The following is a 27492-nucleotide window of genomic DNA, read 5'->3' on the forward strand; positions in this document are numbered from 1 at the left end:
CTAAAAGGTTGAAATCCAACAAAACTCAAGCATGAGTCTTTGTTGAAAAGAGTCTATATCCAAATAAAGGTTGTTCAAAACAGCGTTGAATCTATCTGGCTCACTCAAGTTATTTTGTTGTCTGGGAGGACAAGGAAGTTTTCCCGCCTAAATGTCTTTTGTTGTTGTTTTTCCGTTGCTATGGTGATGAGTTTTTCTCCGTCCGTTCTCGCTTGCCGTCCTCTGCCGTTGGGGGTGGTGTTCTGTGTGTCGTGTGTTTTCAACACTCCCCTTTTATCAATGAGTTGAAACCCCTTAGCGTGAGGTCATCAGTGACATCACACATATGGTCTCATCCAATCACAAGCTTTCACAGTTCAAATCTCAGAGGAGGTTCTACTTTGTCCAACTGCTCCGTTATTCATTGTTTCAAATCAGAGTAATAGAATTAGTCAAAAATATTTATTTTTAATATGGTTGAATTCTGCTTGATTCCTTAAACACAGACATTTTATTCTTGACTCAAAAGCGATAGGTTTCAGATGAGAGTCACTCTTTTCCCATCAAGCCCAGTTTTATAGTGTTCTAATCATTTCTTTTAACTTTATTAAATCTTCTATGCTAACAGTTTGTCTTAGATATCATTTTTAATATGTCCAACTTGGTTCAAACAAGGCTTGATTGTAAACCTTCAATGACTCTCTTCATAAATACAACATGTTTCATATCCTTGTGTTCAGATTACAAGTACAATATACCAGGAAATATCTGCAGTTTGTTTCACACTAATGTAAGTATATTAAAACACAGTTGAAAGTAGATCTAAGTTACTTAAAATAGTTCATCCTTGGACCCTCCTCTTTACAGCTGTCTCTACTCACTGTGTCACAAGACTCAGCAATCTACCGGCAGTATGTGATGTGCTCATCCTTTGTTCCAGCTTTTGGCCAACACCCGGTCGTAAATAGAGTTTGTTGACCACTTACTGTGTATGTAAATCAACCTCTGTTTTGAGCACAATGTCAATCAATCTCTGTAGACACACACTATAAACTAAGTTACCGTAGTCAAATCCAGGTCATCAATATTTTTGATTGCCAACCTACTAATCACTTTTTGTTACAGTCTAAAAGTGTAAAGCATTCCTTTTGTACATTAACTGACTATATCTATTGCAAAGTACCTATTCTCTGCATCAAAGATCTGTTTTCCTATAACAGTAGCTGCCTCTAGCTTAGCACTTTGACCCCTTTGGTTGATTGAATAGGACAGCTGTTTTCTGACCAAATCCTATTTAAAACCTTCTTTAGGGACATTTTCCAGTACATTTTAGGAGCTATAATTAGCATTATTTACGACACTAACAATAGGGAGGAGAAACTAACTGCGTTTCAATATTTGTCAACAACGTTACCTTTTGTGGCTTATTATCGCGAATCATAACAGTTATTGATATGATTCATTCAGAACGCTGAACTTTGAAACCCCACAGTATCTGACAGGAAGTGTAGTTCGGAAAAATGCTGGTCGACAGCTATGCACCCCCTCTACAAAATGGCTGCAAAAAGACTACAATTCCCATGGTTAAAAATTTCCATTTCCGTCTTGCATAGACTTCAGAAAATCGAAAACTTAAAACTATCTAATGGCACTTTTAACCTATTGCTAAACTAACGTATTGATGATAATATACATTCTACATGCTTTTGTGACATGTTAGTGATGTTAATACTTGAAAATGTTTGATTAAAAAATCGCAACTTAAATGCAACTCTCTGAAAAATATTGATTTATGACCATGTCATTTTTGGGTCGGTACCGACCCCGTGGATTTGTGAATGGGAGGTTTTCATTCCAAAAAGGATATATATATATATATTTGGGGAAATGTTAACTACAGATGATTGCGTTTTTGAAAATTATGATTTTTTTTTATGTAAAAAGCCTCAAGGAACTTGTAACTGAGGGGTACAATTCCCTGACTGTATTAATCAAGTATTGGTATCATTAAACCACTACCGTATTATGTACATGGGTTTCCACACAAAAAAAAATTTAGAATATTTATTACATCAAAGGGTACAAATATACTTATCTAGATGCGCTTATAAGGCAAAGATATGTGCATAGGCAAATCAATAATGAATATTAGTAATTATCTATGGTACTCAGGGAAGGGGGTGTACTACCGGTTGTAAGCCAGCAGGGGGAGGCAATGCTCTATACAAAGTCAATGGTTCCACAGGGACAATTACTCCCTGTGTCAGCGGGGAAAGGCAGCGGTAATCTCAGGGTGCGCGCCGCGCAGGTGAAGCCGTGGAGTCTCTGCTCCGACAGAGACGGGCTCGAGTGATGTCCTCACGGGCATGTGTAGATCCCACAGCAGTGGGTGTAGACGGTTCTCTGCTCCAGCAGCCACAGTCAAAGCAATGAAGAATAATAATCCTGCCGGAAAGGCTCTGCTGTCGCCGGGGAGATCCTCCGGTGCGCGGTGGTCCACGGTTGAACTTGACGTTACTATCCTATTAGCACGCGGCAATAAGTGCTCTATGTAGACACACAATTACCCACTTCACGTGGTCTTTGACTCGTAATGAAGGCTTACTAATAAATAGCGAACGATACGTTGAACAAACGTAGTAGGATAACACGACTCTATTTGAGGCAATACGAGCCCTGCTGTACCGCACGTTGCGTAGTGGGTAAGGCTTTACTTGGTAACTGAACTGAACAAGACTGAACTCCAACTCGAACTGAAAGGGAAGGTCTGTATTCGCCGCGCCATATTTATATGTACGGGGGATAATCAAGTGCCAGCCTGCTCACTGTCTCGTAGCCTTGGGCAGAAGCGGGCATGCACAGACATGTCGTGTCGGTAGCTTTCAAGTCGGCTCTAGGGGGTAAGTCACTGGCGCCTGGTGGCACGCCATCCAATAGGAGAATGAAATATTATGGGCTGTGTAACTACTAGGTTAAAGGGACATTCCGTGTATATGTACAAAGAATATACAAGGGATATCAAACGATATACAAATATTATGCATAAATAAATATATATTCGGTTTAATCTGACACTTTGTAACAGCCGCCCCCTAATTAGTCCCACCTAATTAGCTAAGCAGAGACAGATTAACCGCACTGTCCACTACTCAATGTCCGTTGTGAGGGGTCGGTCAGTTCACAAAGTCATGGGTCATGGTCGTCATTAAGCGAGTCGGGGAGCCTTGGCGACTCGATCAGCCTCGTCACGGGTCGGTTGTAGGTCCGCCCTTGGCCGAGCACTTCTGCCACTCTGACCCTTCCGTCGGCACCAGTGGTCACTTTGCTTACGCGGCCGGCCGGCCACGCAGCTCGGGGTAGTGACTGGTCTATGGTCATGATGACTGGACGGGATGAAGGGGGGCTTAGGAGGAAGCGGGCCTGAGACTGCTTTGATCTGTGCTTGGCTGTGCTTTCTCCTCCTCCGTCTGTTTCTCTTGTTTGCTCTGTACCCCATCTGAGGAGGGGGCGGTCCCGGCCGCCCCGTCAAGGAGTCGCCTGGGGTGCTGGGTTCGATGTCAGCTACGTCTGGAGCGCAGCTGAGGGGGGTGGGGTTCCGAACTCCCTCTGGTACCCACGGTTCTCTCACGGGCCTCTCGCTTAATGTCAATAGCCTCTGCTGTACAGGGGAGAGGCCGGTGTCGCTCGCCTCTGTGTGTAGGCAGCGTGTGGACGTGGGTTGACTGTCAAGTCCGTAGAGGGGGCCCTGGAGCGTCCATCCCAGTCGGGTCTGAACCACGACTGGGCATCCTTTGGGTCCGACGTGGGCCGCCTCAATTGGGAGAATGAGGTCCGCGTGGTCGGAGCCGATGAGCAGGGTCGGTGTGGCGCCGTCGATAAGCGGTATAGGTAGTTGACGTAGGTGCACATACTTAGCCATCAGCTGTGGGATGGGGTAGGTGTACTGAGACAGGCCTATGTCGTGGCTGGTGAAGACGTTAGTTATACTATACTGCTTCTCGGGCTGGTCCACCGCTGCTATCTTGAAGGAGACCTTTTCACCCTTTATGGTCTTCTGGTCCCTTCTGATGGTGCGTATGGTCATTGTATCTTTGACACCTCGCAGGCCCAACTGGGCTGCTGCGGAAGCGAGGAGGAGAGTCTTTTCAGACCCATCGTCCAGGACGGCGTAAGTGTCCAGGACCTTGTCCTCGTAGCTCAGGAGCACTCTGACCACTTTGAGGAGCACACGGGGGGTCCCGCTATGCTGGTCAATGTGGAGCACTCCTGTGGGTGGTGACGTAGAATCTATATGGTGCGAGTCGCACCGTGGCTCCCAGTGTCTGCCGTAGCAGTCGGGACACCAGGGAGCGGTCTGGTGGAACTTTGGTGCTGGTGCCACCGCCTCGGCATGGTACATTACCGCGACGGGCCCACTCTGTTGTCCTGGCTGACGCCTGTTGATGTCATGCAGGACCTCCAAGTGGGTGCCACCGCACCTGCTGCACTTCTTTTTCAAGCGGCACTCAGCTGCTAGGTGGCTGCGCGCGCAGCGGCGGTGGTCCTTGACCCACTGACTCACATCATCCGTGGTCAGCTTCTTGAAATCTTCGCACTGATACAGCCGATGTTCTCCCTCACAGTACTGGCACTCAATCTTCCACTGGTCCTCTTTCGTCGAGGGGGTGTTGTGGTTCTTGTGTGGTACTGATTCGGCTTGGTGCATAACGGTCACCAACCGGCGGTTATCCGTTTGTCCCCGAGGTCCGAGTCTTGGGCTTGGTCCACTCCATACGAACGTGTCGAGTCGTAGGCTACTGACCTCCCTGGCGAGGAACTCAGATAGGTCTAGGAGGGATGCCTCTGGACCGTTGGGGTCGCGGTAGTCTCTCTGCCGCCTGAAGCGCTCTTGTCGGGCGGGAGGGAGCTTCTCTAATATCCTCTCTACGTTGGAGTTAGCGTACAGTTCGTAGATACCCTTTTCCTTTTGGGACCCCAGCATCCCTACCAGGGACTGTACCTTGATAGACAAGTCATCTAATGCTCTGTTGTCTCTGGCTGGGGGGAGACGGTCAATGTCTCTTATCTCCTGTATCACATAGTCCCATACGCGTCCATAACGTTGGTCGAGTGCTGCTAGAGCCGCTGTGTATGGGGTAGTAGAGTTGGCATAGGCCAGCGCTATATTGTGCGCTCGGGGCACCTTGAGGTGCTTCAATAGGGTAGCATACTTGTGGCGTTCATCAGCTACATCAACCATCATGGTCTCTAAGCACATCCGTAGTTCCGTGTACTGTGCTCGGTTCTCATGGGTGAAGTCTGGAAACGTCGGTGCGCCAAGGTACGATGCCATGGATGACTGGCACATCGGTGAGCGTTGGGGAAGAGGCCTCCTAGGCGAGTCTCCCCGTGCGTGTCGTCTTGGGCTGGTACTTGGTGGGTACCGAAGGTCGGGTACCCAGGTGCTGTCCCTCGGGGCTGGCGGTGCGTCAAACTCACCCGTGAGTTGAGTCGGGGGTTTGTAGCGCAGGGCCTCGGGGCTGACTTCTGGGCTGTACTGGACCTCCTGGTCCAGAGTACGTTGCTGCTGGTCGGGGCTGTACTGGGCCTCCTGGGCCAGAGTACGTTGCTGCTGGTCGGCTTGACATTCCTCCTCTTCCTCCTCCTCTTCCTCTGCTAGGACCTGGAGTCTTCTGTTCAGTCTCTCGGCGTGGTCCGGTTCTTCCCGGTTGCTGGGTCTCGTATGGACCGGCTGGGGAGGGGGTTCGGAGACGTGGACAGGATCCTCCTGTTGGCGGGGTCCCGGGTCGCTTCGTCGGGTAGGGGAATGTGTCCTCGACCCATGTCTTGACGATCTCTGAGAGCTCCGTGTGGAGTGAGGGGGTGTCGCCATGGCAACCAGTTTGTCCATCAGCTCCGCCTGCAGCCGGTCACGCTCTGCCTCGCGCTGGGCATGGGCTGCGTCGCGCGCTGCTTCGCGCTGGGCATTGGCGACGTCGCGCTGCGCATTGGCGCTGGCCTGGGCAGCGTCGCGCTGTGCGTTGGCGGCGTCGCGCTGGGCATGTGCGACGTCGCGCTGTGCATTGGCGGCGGCGTGCTGTGCATCGGCGCGGCTTCTCTCAATGTTCTCTTCTGTCTGGAGGCGTCTGGTCTCCAGTCTTATGCGGTCGTCTTCACTCCTTTGTTGCGCCTGGAAGCGATCTCGCTCGCCTGCAAAATGTTCGCGCTCGCGCGTCTGTTGCGCTTGAAGTCGATCGCGTTCGGTGGAGGCTGCCAGGGTGGCGATGAGTGCTTGCGCCAGCATCTTGTCCGCCGCGCTGGGGGAAGACGCCGTTCGGGGCGATCGGCTCCCGGCAGTACTTGTTGGAGACCCGTTCTCCTGTTGCGTACCGAGGAGATCCATCTCCTGGGTGCGCGTCTCTTCTTGTGGTGGGTCGGGTTCCATCCCGGGAGGGCTTTCTTTATCCTGGAGCGCTCCGGGGACTACCTCGTCGGCGTTGTCGGGGGATAAAGTCGTGTCAGTTCCCTCCTGGTCCCCACCGTGAGCTTGGTCAGTTACATTAGAACCCACTAGGGCCTCTGTGGTCGGGGTATCCTGGTCGGACATAATTTTACTATCCGCTTTAGTTATTTTATCCGTATTTAATGTCCCTTTAAAGCTAGGTATTGGACTGACAGCGTATGCCTCTAGATAGGGAGGTGGCTGCCGTCTGCGCTGCGGGCGATCTAGCTTAGGAGAACCGTTTGTGGAGTGTTCGTCATCGGCCATGTCAATATTAATATTATATTAATATTACGCTAATTATTATCCGGGGCTCGAAGGACCAATTGTAACTGAGGGGTACAATTCCCTGACTGTATTAATCAAGTATTGGTATCATTAAACCACTACCGTATTATGTACATTACTGGCCATACTGTACACAAGTATATGATGAGAACTTCTCCACAATGAAACGGTTTCCACACAAATACTCGTTTAGAATATTTATTACATCAAAGGGTACAAATATACTTATCTAGATGCGCTTATAAGGCAAAGATATGTGCATAGGCAAATCAATAATGAATATTAGTAATTATCTATGGTACTCAGGGAAGGGGGTGTACTACCGGTTGTAAGCCAGCAGGGAGGCAATGCTCTATACAAAGTCAATGGTTCCACAGGGACAATTACTCCCTGTGTCAGCGGGGAAAGGCAGCGGTAATCCCAGGGTGCGCGCCGCGCAGGTGAAGCCGTGGAGTCTCTGCTCCGACAGAGACGGGCTCGAGTGATGTCCTCACGGGCATGTGTAGATCCCACAGCAGTGGGTGTAGACGGTTCTCTGCTCCAGCAGCCACAGTCAAAGCAATGAAGAATAATAATCCTGCCGGAAAGGCTCTGCTGTCGCCGGGGAGATCCTCCGGTGCGCGGTGGTCCACGGTTGAACTTGACGTTACTATCCTATTAGCACGCGGCAATAAGTGCTCTATGTAGACACACAATTACCCACTTCACGTGGTCTTTGACTCGTAATGAAGGCTTACTAATAAATAGCGAACGATACGTTGAACAAACGTAGTAGGATAACACGACTCTATTTGAGGCAATACGAGCCCTGCTGTACCGCACGTTGCGTAGTGGGTAAGGCTTTACTTGGTAACTGAACTGAACAAGACTGAACTCCAACTCGAACTGAAAGGAACTGAAAGGGAAGGTCTGTATTCGCCGCGCCATATTTATATGTACGGGGGATAATCAAGTGCCAGCCTGCTCACTGTCTCGTAGCCTTGGGCAGAAGCGGGCATGCACAGACATGTCGTGTCGGTAGCTTTCAAGTCGGCTCTAGGGGGTAAGTCACTGGCGCCTGGTGGCACGCCATCCAATAGGAGAATGAAATATTATGGGCTGTGTAACTACTAGGTTAAAGGGACATTCCGTGTATATGTACAAAGAATATACAAGGGATATCAAACGATATACAAATATTATGCATAAATAAATATATATTCGGTTTAATCTGACCCTTTGTAACAGAACTCACAGAAAAAGAAAAGAAAAAAAGCTAATTTCTTTGGCCATATGATCTTAAGCAACAAACAACTGTCTTGCACAAATTCATTCTGTTTGATTCAGTGAGAGATTAACTGGGTATGAATTTGTCCTCCAGTGATGACATCTGATGTTGATATAAATATACTTTTATATATATATATATTTATATAAAGCCCCATTTCTAATTAACTGGAGAACATGGCAAAAATGTATTCCACTAAGAGCTTGGAGGGAAATACAGTTTATTTGTACAATGGTGCAAATGCTGAAATTATTATAATAAATTTTTTTCATACCACAATAATCATTTTGTGAGAGTAGGCATCAGATTTTTATTTTATGGTGGTCTCATTACATCTCTGAACCATGGGGGTGTAAGGGATATTATGGGTTCACCTCGTCCATGTCTGCTGCAGATCTGAGATAACTGATAGCTTTAATTCTGACCTTTTAAATGTTGCTGTGCACATTCATATTCAACCATATTCATTTTGGTGACCATGTGATGTTTCCTCTACCACCCCCATCAGGCCAAACTTAATGTCTTCAAATTACTCCTGATGTCACACCCTATTCCTGCCTGTCTACTCTCTCTCTATTATCCCTCTAATTGCAGACACGGAGTCAGGTGTTGGGAAGATCTGGGAGCAGCTGATGGACATCTGTGTGATGGACATCTGTGTGCTGATTGCTGCACCTAATTAAACCTGGTGCAGATGTCATCATGCTGCCAGATCGTAGCTTATTATTACCCAGTCAGTCATAGTTCTTTGCTCATTCATAGTTAGTCGTGTTTCCATATTCCTTGTCTCGTGTCTTACTCGTTCTGTCTCTTCTTTTCCCAGTCCCTCATCTGGCTCCCCGAGCTGTCTCTACTCCTGGATCCCTTGCCTGACCTCTGCCTGCCTGATGACTCTCCTTGCCTACACCCCGGACCGTATGAGGAACTCGCTACCGTGTATGAGGAACAGATCCTGTGTATGACCCCCCGCCTGGCTGACTACCCCGCTCCTTGCTCTAACCCCGAACTACTTGAGTATCCGATTCTGTATACGACTCCCCACTTGTCTGACTACCCCGCTCCTTCTCTTAGCCCCTTGACAGTACGAGTATCCCTGTGGCTTTACCAACCACTGCTTGGACATTATACAATAAAGTACCCGTCTTTTGGGTTATACCAAGTCCTGTCTGCCTTCTCTGTGTTTGCACATTGGGTTCCACTAGTTCAGTCGTGATACCTGATCCGTTAGTCATACTGTCATGAAACTGGTATACAGAGATGTGTCTACTCATGCACAACTCATGCCATAAGGACCTATGAAGTCTGTCATATTGGAATTTACATTTAAACTTTTTATTATTAAATTCTTTCCTTAGTCCCCCTAGTCTGTTCATTTGAATTGAATTGAATTGAATTTTATTCACACACACACACGATACATTTTACATGCGAGTATCCTCATGTGATAACATGTCGCAAATTGTGTGCATGTGCCAGGTCTCACAAGAAGCTATTTAAAGCTTTTGGAGGGAGCCTGAACACAGATACAAACAGAATATGAACAAACAAAACAATAACAAATAAACAAAAACAAACAAACAAAAACAAAACAAAAAAAATACAACGTGGGTAGGTTTACACACCTACCTACTAACTGACATATAACAGAGATACATAATACAGACAATTTTATTCCTAAGTTATAATTTTAATTAGAGATATGATTTTAGCAGTTCCTCTTTCAATGATTTTTTAAAGGTTTTAAAGGTATTAGTCATTTTTAGATTTTCATCAAGCTTGTTCCAGATCTGTGGACCCCTGCATGCTATGTGTAACTGAGGGGTACAATTCCCTGACTGTATTGTTAGATATGGTAATATTAAACCACTACCTCTTGTACTTTAACTTCTGGCCATCCAGTACATGATATAAATATGATGAACACTTTCCCACCTGATGAAACGAAGTCCACACAAATGTACAAATCGAATATTTAATATAGCAAAAGGTATATACAACGTTCACTTGTTTACACTTATGATTTGAAATGCACTTGTATGGCAAATGAGTATTCGTAGGTAAATCAACATTGAATGTCCAATCTCTGGTTACGCAGGGAGTAAGTATACAACCCGAATCTTTAGGAAACTATAGCGATGGTACTTAAATGATTATAGCTGGATACACTAAGGGGGGGGGGGGGTCCCGCTGGTTGTAAGACAGTAGGAGGGGGGGGTTAGAGGAGCCGCTGGCGGTATCCCATCTGGCCGACGATTTCTTGGGAGAATTCAAAGTCTTGAACACGGTGCCCACAGAACCTCGGTCCGCAGACGAATACAGCTGGACCCTCTGGTGGACGGTAGCTGCCGGTCCACAACGGAGAGACGTGAGGCGACCTCACTGGTGTAGAGCGCCGTCTCACCTTGCTCCTCTCCGGGGGGTAGTTCCAACACTCCGCAGTGTTGGCCGTTATCCATGGAATAATCAAAGCACCCAAAGCATAATCCAAGCCGTGGAAGGCTCGCCGTCGTCCGGGTAGAGTAATCCAATATACAGGTCCAGTCGCCCTGGCCCGGAGCTCCTCGGATGCAAGCACCACTAGTGGTCTGCTCAGCCTGGTTAAGACTCCAGATAACGTCAGGAACGATGGGGGTACTGATAACTTTATAACTCTAACCGAACGATGCGCCATACATAAATAGACTATTATTAGCTTAATAGAAATACGTCCAACTCGACGGTATAGTGCCAAACTATGACTATTCAACTATTAATCCACACGATATCTCAATGCCTATTCTGAGGCCAAGTAGGCCTTACTGCACCACACGTGCGTCGTGGGTGAGGCTTCGCGTCTGTTACTCTGTTGGAGGGTAAAGAACTGGACTAAAAAGAAAGTTCTACTTTACTTGCGCCATATATATATGCGCTGTGAACAAATAGTACCATTCGTATTTCGCCAGACGTATTCCTACGCGGAACCGGGCTTGCCACGACATGTTGGGCGGCACGATTGAACTTGAACCTAGGGGTATGGCTGCTGGCGCCAGGTTCTCGTCCAATGGTAGAATGAAACTATTATGGGCTGTTTAGTAGACTAAAGGGATATTCAGTGCATATTGTACAAGGAATATACAGGGGGTATCAAACGATATACAAATACTATTTAAATATATATATATAAATAAACATATATATTCGGTTTAATCTGATCCTTCACAACATCCGCCCCTAATTAGTCCCACCTAATTAGCTAAGCAGAGACAGATTAACCGCACTGTCTACCACTCAAGGTCCGCTGTAAGGGTCAGTCAACTCACAAAGTCATGGGGTCATGGTCATCATAGATAGTATCTGGGAGTCGGGGCAGTTCTATTAGCCTCGCCACGGGTCGTGTGTAACTGCGCCCTTGGACGAGTACTTCAGCTGCTCGGACCTTGCCATCGGCACCGGTGATCACTTTGCTTACGCAGCCAGCCGGCCACATAGCTCTGGGTAGTGACTGGTCGATAATCATGACGACTGTTCCTTCTGTCAAATTGTCTCTCTCTTTTACCCACTTCTGGCGGGTCTGTAGAGACGGTAGGTAGTGGAGTAGGAAGCTGCTCCAAAACTTGTCAGCTAGTACTTGACTGTACCTCCACATTCTTCGGCCGTTCGCTTCTTCAGGCCTGTACATTGTCTGGGGTAGCGCGGGGTCCAGCCGCCCCATTAAGAGTGTGTTGGGGGTGACTGGGTCGACATCTGCTACATCACTGGAGACGTAACCGAGGGGCTTTGAGTTCAATACTCCCTCGATCTCCGTGAGGACTGTCATTAGGACTTCCTCCGCCACAGTCTGGGCCCCAAGCACGGCGTACAGGGTTGTCTTTATAGAACGTACTTCTCGTTCCCAGGTTCCACCGAAGTGGGGTGCGTTCGGGGGATTAAACTGGAAGTCAATCTGGGATGGAGCGAGGTGGGTCTTAAGTTCTGGGCCCATAGCTTGGAAGCTCTCTCTCAGCTCTCTTTCTCCGCCTTTGAAGTTTGTCCCGTGATCAGACAACAATGTAGACGGTTTTCCTTTCCGTGATGTGAATCTTCGGAAGGCCATAAGGAATGAGTCTGTGCTCATGGTCGGAAGGAGCTCGATATGTATCGCTCTGGTGGTCATGCATTTGAATACAATACCCCACCGCTTCTCGGTTCCTCTTCCTCTCTTTATATACAACGGGCCAAAACAGTCCATGCCTGTGGAGTGGAATGGCTTGTCGCCGAGTCGGAGGCGACAGGGAGGTATGTCAGCCATCCGTGGTATGCTGGGCTGCGCGCGCCACTTTTGGCAGTCTAGACAGGTTCGCTGGAAGCGTCGCACCGCTTCTCTCCCTTGAAGTATCCAATAGCGACGTCTGATCTCCGCGAAGACTCTCTCTGCTCCTCCGTGGTGTACATCCTCGTCGTATTTCTTTATGATCAGCTCTGTGACCTTGTGTCGGCTGTTCAAGACTATCGGGTACTTAATGTCATCCGGTAGATCGGGGGCTCTCCGCAGGCGACCACCCACTCTGATGAGACCATGGGCGTCACTCTCGGGTGCCAGGTGGAGCAGTCTGCTGTCTGATGGGACGGGCTTTCCTCCCTGTAGACAGTCTAGCTCATCGGGGAACGAGTCTCTCTGGGCTCGTTGTAGTAGAAGAAGTTCTGCTTCTTCGTAGTCAGCTGCTGACATGTCAGTGGTGGACTGAATCTCTGGGTGGTGCCACAGGAATGTTCTTTGCTGCGCACTCTCTAGGGTAATGCAGTCATCTATGTTGGGGTCTGTGGAGGCGACTGTGCTCAGTCCACAGAACATAGGTTTCTTGTTCTCAGCCTCCTCGTTACTTGCTTCCCGTGGGGTGGGCGTAGGCCACTCTCCTTCCGGGAGCTTGAGGAATTCTGGTCCGTCACTGTAGATGTTGCGACGGGTGAGGTCATCCAGAGACATTCCCCGGGTGATGACGTCAGCTGGGTTGTGTTTGGTGTCCACATACCGCCAGCTCGCTGCTTCTGTTAACTCTTGAATCTCGGTGACTCTGACTCCCACGAAGACTTTGTATCTGCATGAATCAGACTTGATCCATGTGAGTACTGTCGTGGAATCTGACCACAAGATTGTTCTGTGCACCGGAATGGTGAGTTCACGTTGGATTAACGTGGCTAGATGCGCTCCTGCTAGGGCTGCGCAGAGCTCTAGACGCGGGATAGATTGTTGCTTTCATGGGGCTATTCTTGAGCGGGCCAGGATGAAAGCAGTGTGTATCTTTCCTTCCTTCTCTTGGGCACGCAAGTAGGCCACCGATCCATAGGCTACTTCGGAGGCGTCGCTGAAGACGTGTAGATCAATCTTGCATGTCTCTGGCCTCACTGTGGATGGGAAGTAGCTGCGGCGTATGTTGACGCCTGGGAGTGAGCGGAGTTCCGTCTCCCACTCTCTCCATGTTGAGGCAAGGTGTGCGGGTATTGGGTCGTCCCAGCCCTGGTCCTTGTCCCATAGTGCTCGTGCAATCATCTTTGCCCTGGTGGTGTAAGGTAGAATACATCCCAACGGGTCATATTGTCTGGCGAGTGTTCTGTACACACTCCGTCTGGTGGGCGGTGTGGCAATGTATGACGCCGTGGATGGCTGATACATCGGCGAGCGTTGGGGGAGAGGCCTCCTAGGCGAGTCCCCTCTTGCGCCTCTCTGTGGGCTGGTACCGACAGGGTACCATGGCCCGCTGGTCCAGGTGCTGTTCCTCGGGGCTGGTCGTGCGTCATGCTCACCCGTGAATAGAGTCGGGGGTCTGTAGCGCAGCGCCGCGGGGGTATAGCCTGGGCTGTACTGGACCTCCTGGTCCGGTGGAGTACTGTGCTGTCGTCGGGCTTGGTTCTCCTCCTCTCCCTCTTCTTCCTCTATCGGGTCTTCCAGATCCTGTAATCGTTTATTTAGCTTCTCCGCAGTGTATGCCGCTCCTTCCTTGTAGCTGGGTCTCGCTTGGACCGGTCTGGGAAGGGGGTCTGCGGGGGGTATAGGCTTGGTCTGTTGGTCAAGTTCAGGGTCGCTTGCTCGGTTAGGAGACGCTGCCCTTGACTGTTGTCTCGACGAGTTCCTTGAACCCCTGGCGGAGGGAGAGGGTGTTGCCTTGCGGATCAGCTGTTTCATTAGCTGCGCTTGTAACTTGTCGCGCTCGACTTCGCGCTTGGTGAGATCTGCTTCTCTTTTGGGCACCGGTCTCTTGCCATATTCTCTTCCGTCTGAAGGCGTCTCATCTCCAGGCGTGTGCGCTCTTCTTCGCTCCGTTGTTGCGCTTGGAGTTGTTCGCGCTCGCTAAGCGCCTGTGCTTGGAGTTGTTCGCGCTCGCTAAGCGCCTGTGCTTGGAGACGATCGCGTTCACCCTGAAGTCGATCGCGTTCGGTAGAGGCTGTCAGGCTGACGAGGAACGCCTGTTGTAGCATCCTCTCCGCTTCGCTGGGGGAAGGCGGTTGTGGAGGTGAGCCGCTCCTGCGTGAGCCGCTCCTGGGGGTACTCGTTGGGGAGTCCTGGAGCTCTATTTCCTCGGCGCTCTCCTCCTCTTCTTCCGTGCAGAGTTCTCTCTCTGTAGGGTTGTCTTCCTCCCGGGGCTGGTCGGGGACTACTTCTTCGGTAGTGGCGGGGGGTAAAGGCATGTCAGCTCCCTCCTGGTCCCCACCGTGAGCTTGGTCAGTTACATTAGAACCTACTAGGGCCTCTGTGGTCGGGGAAACCTGGTCGTTAAGGTCAGACATAATTTTACTTTCTACTTTTACCGCGTTTACCGTTTGTCGAAGGCTAGGTAGTTGACTGACAGTGTAATCCTCTAAGTACTGAGGTGGCTGTCGTCTGCGCCGCGGGCGTTCTAGGTTAGGAGGACCGTTTCGTGGAGTGTTCATCATAGGCCATTTCAATATTAATAACACTATATTAATATTACACTAGTTACCCTCCGGCTCGAAGGACCAATTGTAACTGAGGGGTACAATTCCCTGACTGTATTGTTAGATATGGTAATATTAAACCACTACCTCTTTAACTTCTGGCTATCCAGTACATGATATAAATATGATGAACACTTTCCCACCTGATGAAACGAAGTCCACACAAATGTACAAATCGAATATTTAATATAGCAAAAGGTATATACAACGTTCACTTGTTTACACTTATGATTTGAAATGCACTTGTATGGCAAATGAGTATTCGTAGGTAAATCAACATTGAATGTCCAATCTCTGGTTACGCAGGGAGTAAGTATACAACCCGAATCTTTAGGAAACTATAGCGATGGTACTTAAATGATTATAGCTGGATACACTAAGGGGGGGGGGGGGGTCCCGCTGGTTGTAAGACAGTAGGAGGGGGGGGGTTAGAGGAGCCGCTGGCGGTATCCCATCTGGCCGACGATTTCTTGGGAGAATTCAAAGTCTTGAACACGGTGCCCACAGAACCTCGGCCCGCAGACGAATACAGCTGGACCCTCTGGTGGACGGTAGCTGCCGGTCCACAACGGAGAGACGTGAGGCGACCTCACTGGTGTAGAGCGCCGTCTCACCTTGCTCCTCTCCGGGGGGTAGTTCCAACACTCCGCAGTGTTGGCCGTTATCCATGGAATAATCAAAGCACCCAAAGCATAATCCAAGCCGTGGAAGGCTCGCCGTCGTCCGGGTAGAGTAATCCAATATACAGGTCCAGTCGCCCTGGCCCGGAGCTCCTCGGATGCAAGCACCACTAGTGGTCTGCTCAGCCTGGTTAAGACTCCAGATAACGTCAGGAACGATGGGGGTACTGATAACTTTATAACTCTAACCGAACGATGCGCCATACATAAATAGACTATTATTAGCTTAATAGAAATACGTCCAACTCGACGGTATAGTGCCAAACTATGACTATTCAACTATTAATCCACACGATATCTCAATGCCTATTCTGAGGCCAAGTAGGCCTTACTGCACCACACGTGCGTCGTGGGTGAGGCTTCGCGTCTGTTACTCTGTTGGAGGGTAAAGAACTGGACTAAAAAGAAAGTTCTACTTTACTTGCGCCATATATATATGCGCTGTGAACAAATAGTACCATTCGTATTTCGCCAGACGTATTCCTACGCGGAACCGGGCTTGCCACGACATGTTGGGCGGCACGATTGAACTTGAACCTAGGGGTATGGCTGCTGGCGCCAGGTTCTCGTCCAATGGTAGAATGAAACTATTATGGGCTGTTTAGTAGACTAAATGGATATTCAGTGCATATTGTACAAGGAATATACAGGGGGTATCAAACGATATACAAATACTATTTAAATATATATATATAAATAAACATATATATTCGGTTTAATCTGATCCTTCACAACACTATGCTTAGGCTAGCACAATTTAGCCTTCTCCTCTTGCCAGATATAAGATGCTTGTTTCTTGTGTTGTGGATGTGCAGTGGTTGGCAGACTGGCATAAGCTCAGACAGTCTGTGATTCATGTTGTTGACAACTTGATACATAATTGATGCGTTTTGATGAATGTTAAATTCAGCGAGCCTCAGGAGACCAAAGCGATGGAAAAGAGGCTTTGAGGGCGCTCGATACCCGGACCATGACAGCACTCGTAGTACCCTCTTTTGTAGGCTTTCTAGTTTTTTGAGATGGCTGGGGTATGTGTTGCACCATATGACGTTACAGTAATTAATGAGGGGTTCAAACAGGGTTTTGTATAAAGTGAGAAGGGCAGGCAAGGGAAGAAAATGACGTATTTTGCAGAATAAGCCAACATATTTGGACAGTTTTGTTTGTAGGTATTTTATGTGGCATTTGAAGTTGAGTGACTCATCGATGATGACCCCCAGGAATTTTGTGGACGCCACTCTTGACAGCTCCTTTCCATTTATTTTTATGCACATGTGATGTGTGTGCATCCGATTTGAGTGGAAGACAATAAAGTTTGTTTTGCTGAGATTTAGTGATAACTTGTTGCATTTGAACCAGGTGTCCACTTTTTGTAGTTCTGTATTGAGTAGATCTTGTAGCTTGAGTGGATTTTTATGTGACAGAAACAAATTAGTGTCATCAGCGAATATAACTTTGTGCAGAAGTACAGATGAGTTGACAAAGTCATTTATATAGAGAATAAATAGTAAAGGCCCTAGAATTGACCCCTGGGGGACCCCATATTTGATGTCCATTTTTATTGATTTGTGATTTTTTATATCGACGTACTGTTGCCTACCATGTAAATAGCTACTGAACCAGTTGAGAGCCAGACCCCTTATGCCATAATGGTGTAGTTTCCCAAGTAGAATGGTGAAGTCAATGGTGTCAAAAGCCTTTGATAGATCCAGGAAAACGCCCACCCCACAATCACCCTGATCAATGGCATCATGTATTTTTTCTATTAGGTCTAATATTGCCATGTTTGTAGTTCTTTTTTTCCTGAAGCCGTATTGTGAATTGGTGAGTATATCTAGCTTGGTGGTGTATTCGCTTAATCTATTGTACACAACTCTCTCATAGACTTTGGATAGAGCTGGTAATACGGATATTGGACGGTAATTATTAATACTATTTTTGTCACCTGATTTATATATGGGTATTATTCTCCCAATTTTGATGTTTTTTGGCACCACACCATGTAGTAAAAAAAATACCATTAACCATTAACAAACTTGCTGCATGGAATCTGGGGACTAACATATTTAAATGTGTCATTAGATAACTGACAAACCTGCATGACTAACAAAAATGCAATGTAAACAGGAAGTGATTCATTATGAAAATAAACATCCTGTTAAGAGAATGCATGTTCTCAGTATCTAGGGACATCTATGGACCTCAGGGAATGTATTCCAAGTGTCAGAAATATTGTATCTGTTATTTCTTTTCCATCTTTGACTGTGAATAACACCATGCTAACATTGACCAAAAGTGAAAAGTTGCCACTGAGCTCATTCATCATCTTCTTGAGATCAAGTGTACTAAGCAAATGAACAAAGGAATTTTGCCATCCGGATACATGCAATTTGAAATATGAATATAGAATATAGAATATCAGGCCTATAAATGACCTTATTATGGCCACGTCATACATCTATGGATTGGCCCAAATCTCCTCTTTCCAATGGCAGAGTCAAACCTGGATTTAGTACCACCAGGCGCCCGTTACAGAGCAGCAAAGACCGTGAATGAAATCTACTGTAAGTACAGTTACAGTATAATGTATAATGTTGTATAATAATAGATTGCGACGCATTTTGGTAATGAAACAATATACGTTGTATTTTATGGAAATAACGTTGAGGTTTGTTCAACAAACATGAAAATCACATCAATATTTTGAAGACAAAAATTGTTGGACTTCCGTTGTCAGTGGCTGGTGTGAGCTGGGTAGTGTAGTTCTTTTTTACTTACATTTTTATTGACACTTATAGACGTACAACACTTGGACAACACTGTAAACGACATCAAACATATAACAGTACAATGACATGGGTCCCTTGGATCCCTATGCTAAGGCTGTGTTCAGCAGCCCAGACCCCCATAAGAGGGACCCCCACCTCCTGCCATCCACCCCGAGAAATAGGACTCCCCCATATCCCAGGACCGCTATACACGGAGCCGGGCACCAGCGAGACGGGTCCCTTGAATTGATTGGGCCAGGCCCAGTAGAGGAAAGGGCAGGGGACTCCTCCCCACCGAGCCAAGCCTGTTACCTCCCATGTCCCAAAGAACCCCAACCCCCGCACATCGACCCCACAACACACAAGACCCCACTCTCCCGGACCGAACCGCTGAAACGATGGTCCCCCCCCCCCCCCCCCCCCGACATTCCCCCCCACTGAGCTAAGCCCGTTTGGGACTCCCCTATATCCTAGGTCCGCTATGCGCGGAGCCGAGCCCTCAGCGACATGGGTTCCTTGAATTGATTGGGCCAGGCTCTGTAGAGGAGAGGACAGGGGACTCCCCCCCACCGAGCCAAGCCCGCTACCTCCCATGTCACAAAGAACCCCACCCCCCGCACATCGACCCCACAACACACAAGACCCCCCTGGGCAAAGCTCAGCCGCTCTGACCACCTTAGGAACCCCTCCTTCCCGCCATCCTCCCCGAGAATCAGAACACCCCCATATCCCAGGACCGCTATACACGGAGCCGGGCACCTGCAACACGGGTCCCTTGAATTGATTGGGCCAGGCCCAGTAGAGGAGAGTGGGCTCCCCCCCACCGAGCCAAGCCTGTTACCTCCCATGTCACAAATAACCCCACCCCCCGCACATTAACCCCACAACACACAAGACCCCACCACCGACCCTGCAACACACAAGGCCCCCCTCTCCCGGGTCGATCCGCCGAAACCATGGCCTCCCCCCCCGATACTCCCCCCCACTGAACTCAGCCCACCCACTTCTGTATCTCCCATGTCATCGATGTCACTATGTACATTTATAGCAACTGCTATTCTAACATGACTTAAAAAAAATTTAAATGTAAATAAAATAAGATGTATAATTGGCACTTCCAGGTTTTCCCCCGTTGGTGGGTTGGGGGGGAATCAGCTCTCCTGGGGAAAGGCCAGTGGATCCCCAGTGGAGATCCTCCCAAGCCCCTATTATTGTCAATTTTAATTTTTTATTTTTGTCCTTCACGAATGACCATGTGCACATTTAAAGGGGAACTATTTTACTATTTCTTTCACTATTTGGGCAATTTTCCACAATTCCTGTGAGTTTATGGAACACATCTGTAAGTTTTTTTTTAAATGCATTGTTTTGTATTTTTAATCAAGTACTCAAAAACTGCATTTTTCTACCTCAAAATGTTAAGCTGTTTTGAGGCTGGGCTCCGCCCATACTCGGAATGCGATTTGAGTGACAGAGAGAGAGAGAGAGAGAGAGAGAGAGAGAGAGAGAGAGAGAGAGAGAGAGAGAGAGAGAGAGAGAGAGAGAGAGAGAGAGAGAGAGAGAGAGAGAGAGAGAGAGAGACATTGACGTGCAGGGGCCAAGCGGTCTCTCTTAACACTTGCCGACGACGTGTTATGTCGGTATTTCATGCCCCCCGTTGAGTGCCGACGACGCAAATTGTCGTTTTATTTTTTTATTAGCGATCTGAATTCATATTTCATCAACCGAGTCTCCCGTTGGTACTGCAGCCCCTCCAGGAGCTCCGATGGGAAAATACCGCCCCCTATCGTCTATCCCTGTGTAACTGCAGGCCATTCGATTATACTGGTGGATGTGTGGTGGATCTGTGTGGGGGGAGCCTACTGGTTCCACTATGCTGGCGAGCCGTCTGATCAAGAGGGAAGTGATCGCGAGATGGAAATATATATAATAATAATAACTTTATTTGTATAGCACTTTTCATACAGAGGTTGCAGTTCAAAGTGCTTCACAGCAGTAAAAAATACAGGCATAAGCGGGCATAAAAAAGATAGACAGGTAGCAAGGTATGGCAAATCACAATGTTTCACATTAGGATCTAGCATCCCAATAGGCTCTCCGCTTACAGTTTTCAGTAATACAAATAATAAAAATAGTTTAAAATGATTCAGTTTAAAAATAGTCTAAAAATTATAAAATAGAACGGACATAAAAAATACAGGCATGAGCGAGCATAGCAAGGTATGGTAAATCACAGTGTTTCACATTAGGATCTAGCATCCTAATAGGCTCTCTATTCAGTAATACAAATAATCACAGTGTTTCACATTTGGAAAAATAGTCATCAGTAAGAAGTAAAAAGTGCGATAACCGACACATGAATTTGATAGGCAGTGCATAAGAGTAGGCAGGGTAAGAATAGTGCAGGTAAGTACAAGTTGTGTCAGGATATCCCTGATGTTTCCTCTTGCCACTAGGTGGTAGCAGATATCTATCAGTGAAATGCCTGAGCAAAGAGATAGGTTTTAAGCTGTCTTTTAAAGATGTCTAGCGAGTTGGCTTCTCTCATGTTTCGGGGTAGTTTGTTCCATAGTTTTGGGGCATAGTTGATAAAGGCTGCATTACCGATCCTCTTTTGACTGCTTCTGGGAGCCTCTAGTAGTCCAGCAGCTGATGATCGCAGTGTTCTTGCTGGTGTGTAATTTATTAGAGTGTTGGCGATGTAGCTAGGTCCCTGTCCATTTAGAGCTTTGTATGTAAGGAGAAGGACCTTAAAGTCAATTCTAAATGTTACAGGAAGCCAGTGTAAAGCAGCTAAGACTGGACTAATGTGCTCTCTCCTTTTGGTTCTAGTTAGCAGTCGGGCTGCAGAGTTTTGGATTAGCTGAAGCCTCTCTGTGGTTTTCTTAGGGAGACCTGTGAAAAGTGCATTACATTAGTCTAACCGGCTAGATATGAATGCATGAATTAGCTTCTCAGCATCGTTCTGATTAATAAATGGTCATACTTTTGCTATATTTCTGAGATGGAAGAACGATGTTTTCGTCACTTTGCTAATATGAGAATTGAAGTTCAGTTCTGAATCTATGATAACCCAGAGACTAGTGACCTCAGATTTGATCCAAGGGGTTAGTCCCCCCAGGTTCTTTATTAATGTTTCTTTTTTAGTTTTGGAGCCGATAATTAGAATTTCAGTTTTGTTCTCGTTTAGTTTCAGGAAGTTCTTACTCATCCATTTATTTATTGCCAGTAAGCAGTCTGTAATGGAGCTAATCGCTGTATCATTTGGTTCAGCAGATATGTACAGTTGTGTTACTTGTGTATCATCCGCATTGCTATGGAAATCTACATTATGTTCTCTGATGATATCACCCAGCGGTAACATGTAAAGGGAGAAGAGTAAAGGACCTAAGCAACTCCCTTGTGCAACTCCATAGTTGTTGTCGTATATATCAGACATGTGATCTCCTAGTTTAACATAGAATTTCCTCCCTCTGATGTATGTTTTAAACCAGCCTAGCACATGTTCTGAGAAACCGACATGGTTTTCAAGACGATCGATTAGAATATCGTGATCGATTGTATCAAATGCTGCACTGAGATCTAGCAGGATAAGGATGGAGATCTTATTCTCGTCAAAGTTTAGTCTGAGGTCACTGATTATTTTGGTGAGGGCAGTTTCAGTGCTATGATATTTTCTGAATCTCGACTGAAATTCTTCTAAGATGTTGTTTTCTTCAAGAAAGGAATTTATTTGAACTGAAATTATTTTTTTTACTTTACTAATGAATGGTAGGTTGGATATTGGACGATAATTTGCCATTTCATTACTATCCAAGTTAGGTTTATTTAGTAATGGCTTTACAACTGCTGTTTTAAAGGCATCTGGGAAAATACCAGTCCTAAGGGAAGTGTTTATGATATCTAGCACAGGGCTTGAAACACTATTAAACACCCGTTTGAAGAAAGCTGTAGGTATAGGGTCAATGTCTGAGGTGGAGGAGTTACATTCTGAGACAGTTTTGCAGAGTACATCTAATGTGATGCATGTGAAACTTCTCATGGTTACATTGCGCGGTTTGCCGCAATCAGCTTTATTTCCATCATGAGTAATGCTGGCCCTGATCAAGGTTATTTTGTTGTTAAAGAATAGTGCAAGTTCTTCACACTTAACCGTTGATGACTGAGGAGGTGTAGGGGCAGTGTTGAGTAGTACATTAATAGTGGAAAAAAGGATTCTGGAGTTTCCAGCATTTTCTGTAATGATTTTAGAGAAGTAATCTTTCCTTGCTAAGCGGATGGTTTTATTATAAGCAGTTAAAGCATCTTTGTATATATCACAGCATATGGTGGTTTTTGTTTTTCTCCATTTTCACTCCGCTGCACGACATTTCCTTTTTTCTTTGTTGACCGTATTATAGTTCAACCAGGGCGAGGCTCTAGTTTTCTTCTTTTTCGTTTTTAATGGGGCGACAGAATTTAATATAGATGACATTGCATCATTGAGATTTTCTACCATTTCATTTAGAGAGCTGTCATGATTGTGTGGTTCATGTAGTCTGATAAGATCAATGAACTTTGATTCAGCCTTGTCGTTTAGGAGTCTCTTTTGAACTATGATTTATTTTTTGTTTTAGTAAGGGTTATTTGAGTATCAAAAAATATACAGTGGTGGTCGGAGAGAGGTAATTCAGTTATTGAGATATTTGTTATGCTTAGCCCAGTTGTTGTTATAACTAAGTCTAGTGTATTCCCAAGCCTGTGAGTTGCATTTGTTATATGCTGTATTAGGTCAAAGCTATCCAGTAGATTTTTTAGTTCTATAGTTTTGGAGTCTGTTTTCTTATTCAAATGGATGTTCAAGTCTCCATTTAGGATCACCTTATCATATCCGGTAACACATAGTGAGATCAGTTTAGAGAGCTCCTGTATAAATATTGGTGAGTGTCTAGGCGGGCACTATATTGTGACGATAATAGTTGATTCTGTTTTGAGCTCAATGGCAAGATATTCCATCGACATGAACTCGCCTAGTTCTGTGATTCTAAACAAGAGTTTTGAGGAGAAGATTGCTGCAACTCCTCCGCCCCTTCTATTTTTTCTGGGTATTTGAAAAAAGTTATAGTCTGGTGGACAAGCTTCTATCATTATTGATGTAGCTGTGTCATTATTTAGCCATGTCTCTACTAGGCAGATGCAATCTAAGTTATTTTCTTTAATCAGATCATTTACTAAGAATGTTTTATTATTCAGTGATCTGACATTTAGGAGGGCTAATTTAATTTGTTGGACTTCTCTAGAGGAGGTCTGCTTTGGCTTGACCTTGATGGCCCTGAGGTTAATAGCAGGTAAATACGTATATTTTTCACCATGCCATTGGCTGGTTATGATTACCGGTATGTTTTGAGAGATGGCATGGCAATTGTACTATACTGCACCGTACTGACTGTACTGTGCTTTCGGGGACATTTGATCAGACGAGATGGCCTTGTGTGATATGGGGGGGGGGGGACGCCTTGTGCTGCTGCTGCACCTCGTGGTGAGATTGTGTCCTTCGTGATTATCTCTCGTGCTGGTATGAGTTTGATATTCTTGGAGGCCATTAAGGCATGACGCATGTTTGCTGCTAGAAGCCTCGAACCTAAGCGATTTGGGAAGAAGCCATTTCTTTGAAAACGTTCTGGGTTATTCCAGAAAACATTGAAGTTGTCAATGAATTTCAGGCCGTGTATAAGACATGCAGACCCTAACCATGAATTAAAATTTAGGAGTCGACTAAAGGCTTCTTGTCCTCTGCGAAAGCATGCAATTGGTCCACTGATGGACACATCAGTGTCTATGTACATTGTACACAGACTGATGTTTGTCTAGTGTGTTCATTAAACGTGTGAAATCGTCTTTCAAAGTCTCTGTGCCAGTCTTCTTTCGCAGGATGTCAAACGATCCAGAGTGAATGACAATTTTTTTTATGCCCGGTCTGATGAGTTTTGGAAGTATTTCGGCCAGCTCTTTCACAGATGTATTGTCTAGACCAGGGGTGGGCAATTATTTTTCCCAGGGGGCCGAATGAGCAACTGAAAATATGTTGGGGGGCCGGGCCAAAATTCCAAACTCAATTATGCATAATATACATTTTATTTCTATATAAAAAGCAGTAAATGGCATTGTTTTGACCCCTGGTAAGAGTGTATGTTATTATTTGGCAATTAAAAGGTGAGGTTAGCTTTCAAAAATATCATTTATTCAAATAGAATTTATTTCCAAAATGATAAACAAAATGTGAAACATTAATAACAAAGGGCATTTTGAGTTTCATATACTATTGAAACAAGGATTTTCTTAGCTTTCTAAAGACATCACATCATCTTATAGCAAAAATAAACAAGACATGTCACTGAACTGTGTAAAGAAAAGTGTCCCAGTTTTGTAGCCTTTTTTACTTTACATGCCTATAATATAGGCATGTAAAGTAAAAAAGGCTACAAAACTGGGACACTTTAATGTTTTCAGAACTGTGCAAAAAAAAGAAAAAAAAATATCAAGTGTCCCATTTCACTTGTTATATTTCCACATTTTAGTGTTCTTCAGTTCTTTTTTTTCATTCAGTGTGAGAAATCCAGTCTCTGTTGAGCTTTAACAAGTCCATCAAAGTCAGGTTGCATGTCTGAGGTGGAGATGCGAAGCACAGCTGCCAGATGTTCATCAGTGAGAGAGGATCTGTACCTGCACTGTAAAAACTGGGATTGGGGTTCATTCATATTTATTAAATAAGTATTAGTAACCTATACATAATAAAAAAGACTATGTGCCGTTTGAAATAGAATTGAGCTGAATTCAATGCATTTTGAACCATTTATGAATTGCATTTTACACAGTTTTAGTTGAATACAATTAGCTGATAGTTTAAAAGTGACCAGATGACGCTCAGTTTTTACAGTGTGGACTTGGTAAACGTCATGACTGAGAATGTCTGTTCACATATGTAGGTGGATCCAAAGAGAACCAACATCTTCTGAGCATGTCTCCTAAGCGTATACTGTGCGTGTGAACGTTGACATGAAAAAAAAGTAAAAAAAATAATAATAATAATAAAAAAAAAATTATTTTTATTTTTATTTTATTTTATTATCATGTAATCTTTCGCGGGCCGGTCAGAATCATCCCGCGGGCCGTATCTGGCCCGCGGGCCGTACAATGCCCAGGTCTGGTCTAGACAGATATTTTCTGTGTTTGCCATCTCCACATACCTTGTTGTGGAATCTCCAATCAGTATGCAGTCTGTTTTCTGTGTGAGGTTAGCATTTTTCTTTCCAACAGTTTTGGGGCAGTTTGTTTTTGGGCTAGGCCTAGCCTGCCGGTTCTCAATCATGGTAGCGTTGGCTATATTTGTAGTAGCTTCAAAAATAGAGTCAATGAGTCGCTCATCCTGTTGGATTTGGTGCAGGATAGTAACTCGAGCCTCCAGCTCTACAATCCTTTTACTCATCCTCATGCAGCTAGTACATTCTGTGGGAGAGCCGAGTCTCGGCATCTTCCCTTATTAATTGTCTTTTTAGGTTAGGCTAAACTGAAGCTAAGCTAGGTACTTAGCTGGTGATGGTGGGTCTTGTTTTCTTTCAGCCGGGGTCTTTATGAAGTATTCTCGCCTTTCATAAATATCTTCGCCTTCAGCAGTGCCCGATATAGTCCTTTGTGTGTAGCTGATAAGACGGAGACTTCTTCATCTCGCTGGTCCTCCCACGGAGAGATCTCGCTACTCTCCTTTCGGCGAAGTACTGCGGTCATAAATCTAAATAAATAAATTCACAGTTCTGGAGAAGTACCATAGGAACTGGGAGTTAACATACAGAGTATTTAGAGTTGAAAGGGCTATAATAAATCATTAAGGTAGCGATAGGTAGAAAAACACGGAGCGACAGTGAAAAGCAGCTTGCATAGCAGAAGCAGGAAGTTGATGATTCGGAATATATATTTACAGCAGCCAATAATCAATCAATAAACGTGATCGATACGGGCATCCATAACTGTTGCTGTAAGGCGTGGCGCAGGCGCAGTTGTGTTAGATTAATAAAGACGTTACTTGAAATGGCCACGCTGTCTGAGTCCTTATATGAAACACCACCTAAGCTTTACCACATGGTGTCAGAAGTGTTCAACCCATGTCAGAAGGGTTAACCCGTTACCTAGGAGACGAAGAGAAGAGACTGGTCAAGCGGCGAGAGAGATATTACAGGCTATTACAAGAGATAGCACAACAGCTAACGTTAGCTAACTATGTCGGACGGCGAAGGGGCACCACCGCCAGCAAGGGTGGCACCACCAGCACCGGCAGCAGGTCGCACGCAGACGGACAGTTTCCATGTCAGCGCACCGGAGAAGTTTGACTGTACAGACGGCAAGAACTGGCCGAGATGGATCCGGAGGTTTGACAGATATCGCATCGCATCGGGACTGGATAGGAAAGGAGAGGCTTTCCAAGTCAATACGCTGATATATTTCATGGGAGATGAAGCGGAGGACATTCTAAATGCTACTCAGCTGAGTGCACAGGAAAGGCTCGTATATGCAACTGTGGTTACGTGTTTGGAAGAACATTTCGTAGGGCGACATAACGTCATATTCGAGCGTGCGCAGTTTAACGTACGTAAACAAGAGCCAGGGGAAGCCGCGGATAGCTTCATAACGGCAGTGCATAAACTCGCAGAACACTGTAACTTTGGGGTGTTGAGGGAGGAGTTAATCCGGGATCGCATTATTGTCGGGATAAAAGACCTGGCCCTTTCAGAGAAACTGCAGCTAGACGCTGACATGACATTGAACAAGGCTATCAGTCAAGTGAAACAGCAGGAAACGGTGAAGCAGCAACAGACTGTGATGCGGGGCGGGGCTACACACACAGAGGAAAGGAGAGAGGTGGATGCGATCTCTCGTCCATTCAAAAAGAAAGAGGCATATGGTCACAAACAAACAGGGTATACCAGAACAAGACAGACAGAGACAGTCAAAAACACAGAGAAATGTCAGAAATGTGGTCGATTTTCCCCCCATAGCTGGAGAGAATGTCCAGCTAGCAATGCAGAATGTAGGCAGTGCCACAAGACAGGGCATTTTGCTGCAGTG

Source organism: Notolepis coatsorum (genome assembly GCF_963971535.1).
Source record: "Notolepis coatsorum genome assembly, chromosome: 10".
Classification (NCBI taxonomy): domain Eukaryota; kingdom Metazoa; phylum Chordata; class Actinopteri; order Aulopiformes; family Paralepididae; genus Notolepis; species Notolepis coatsorum.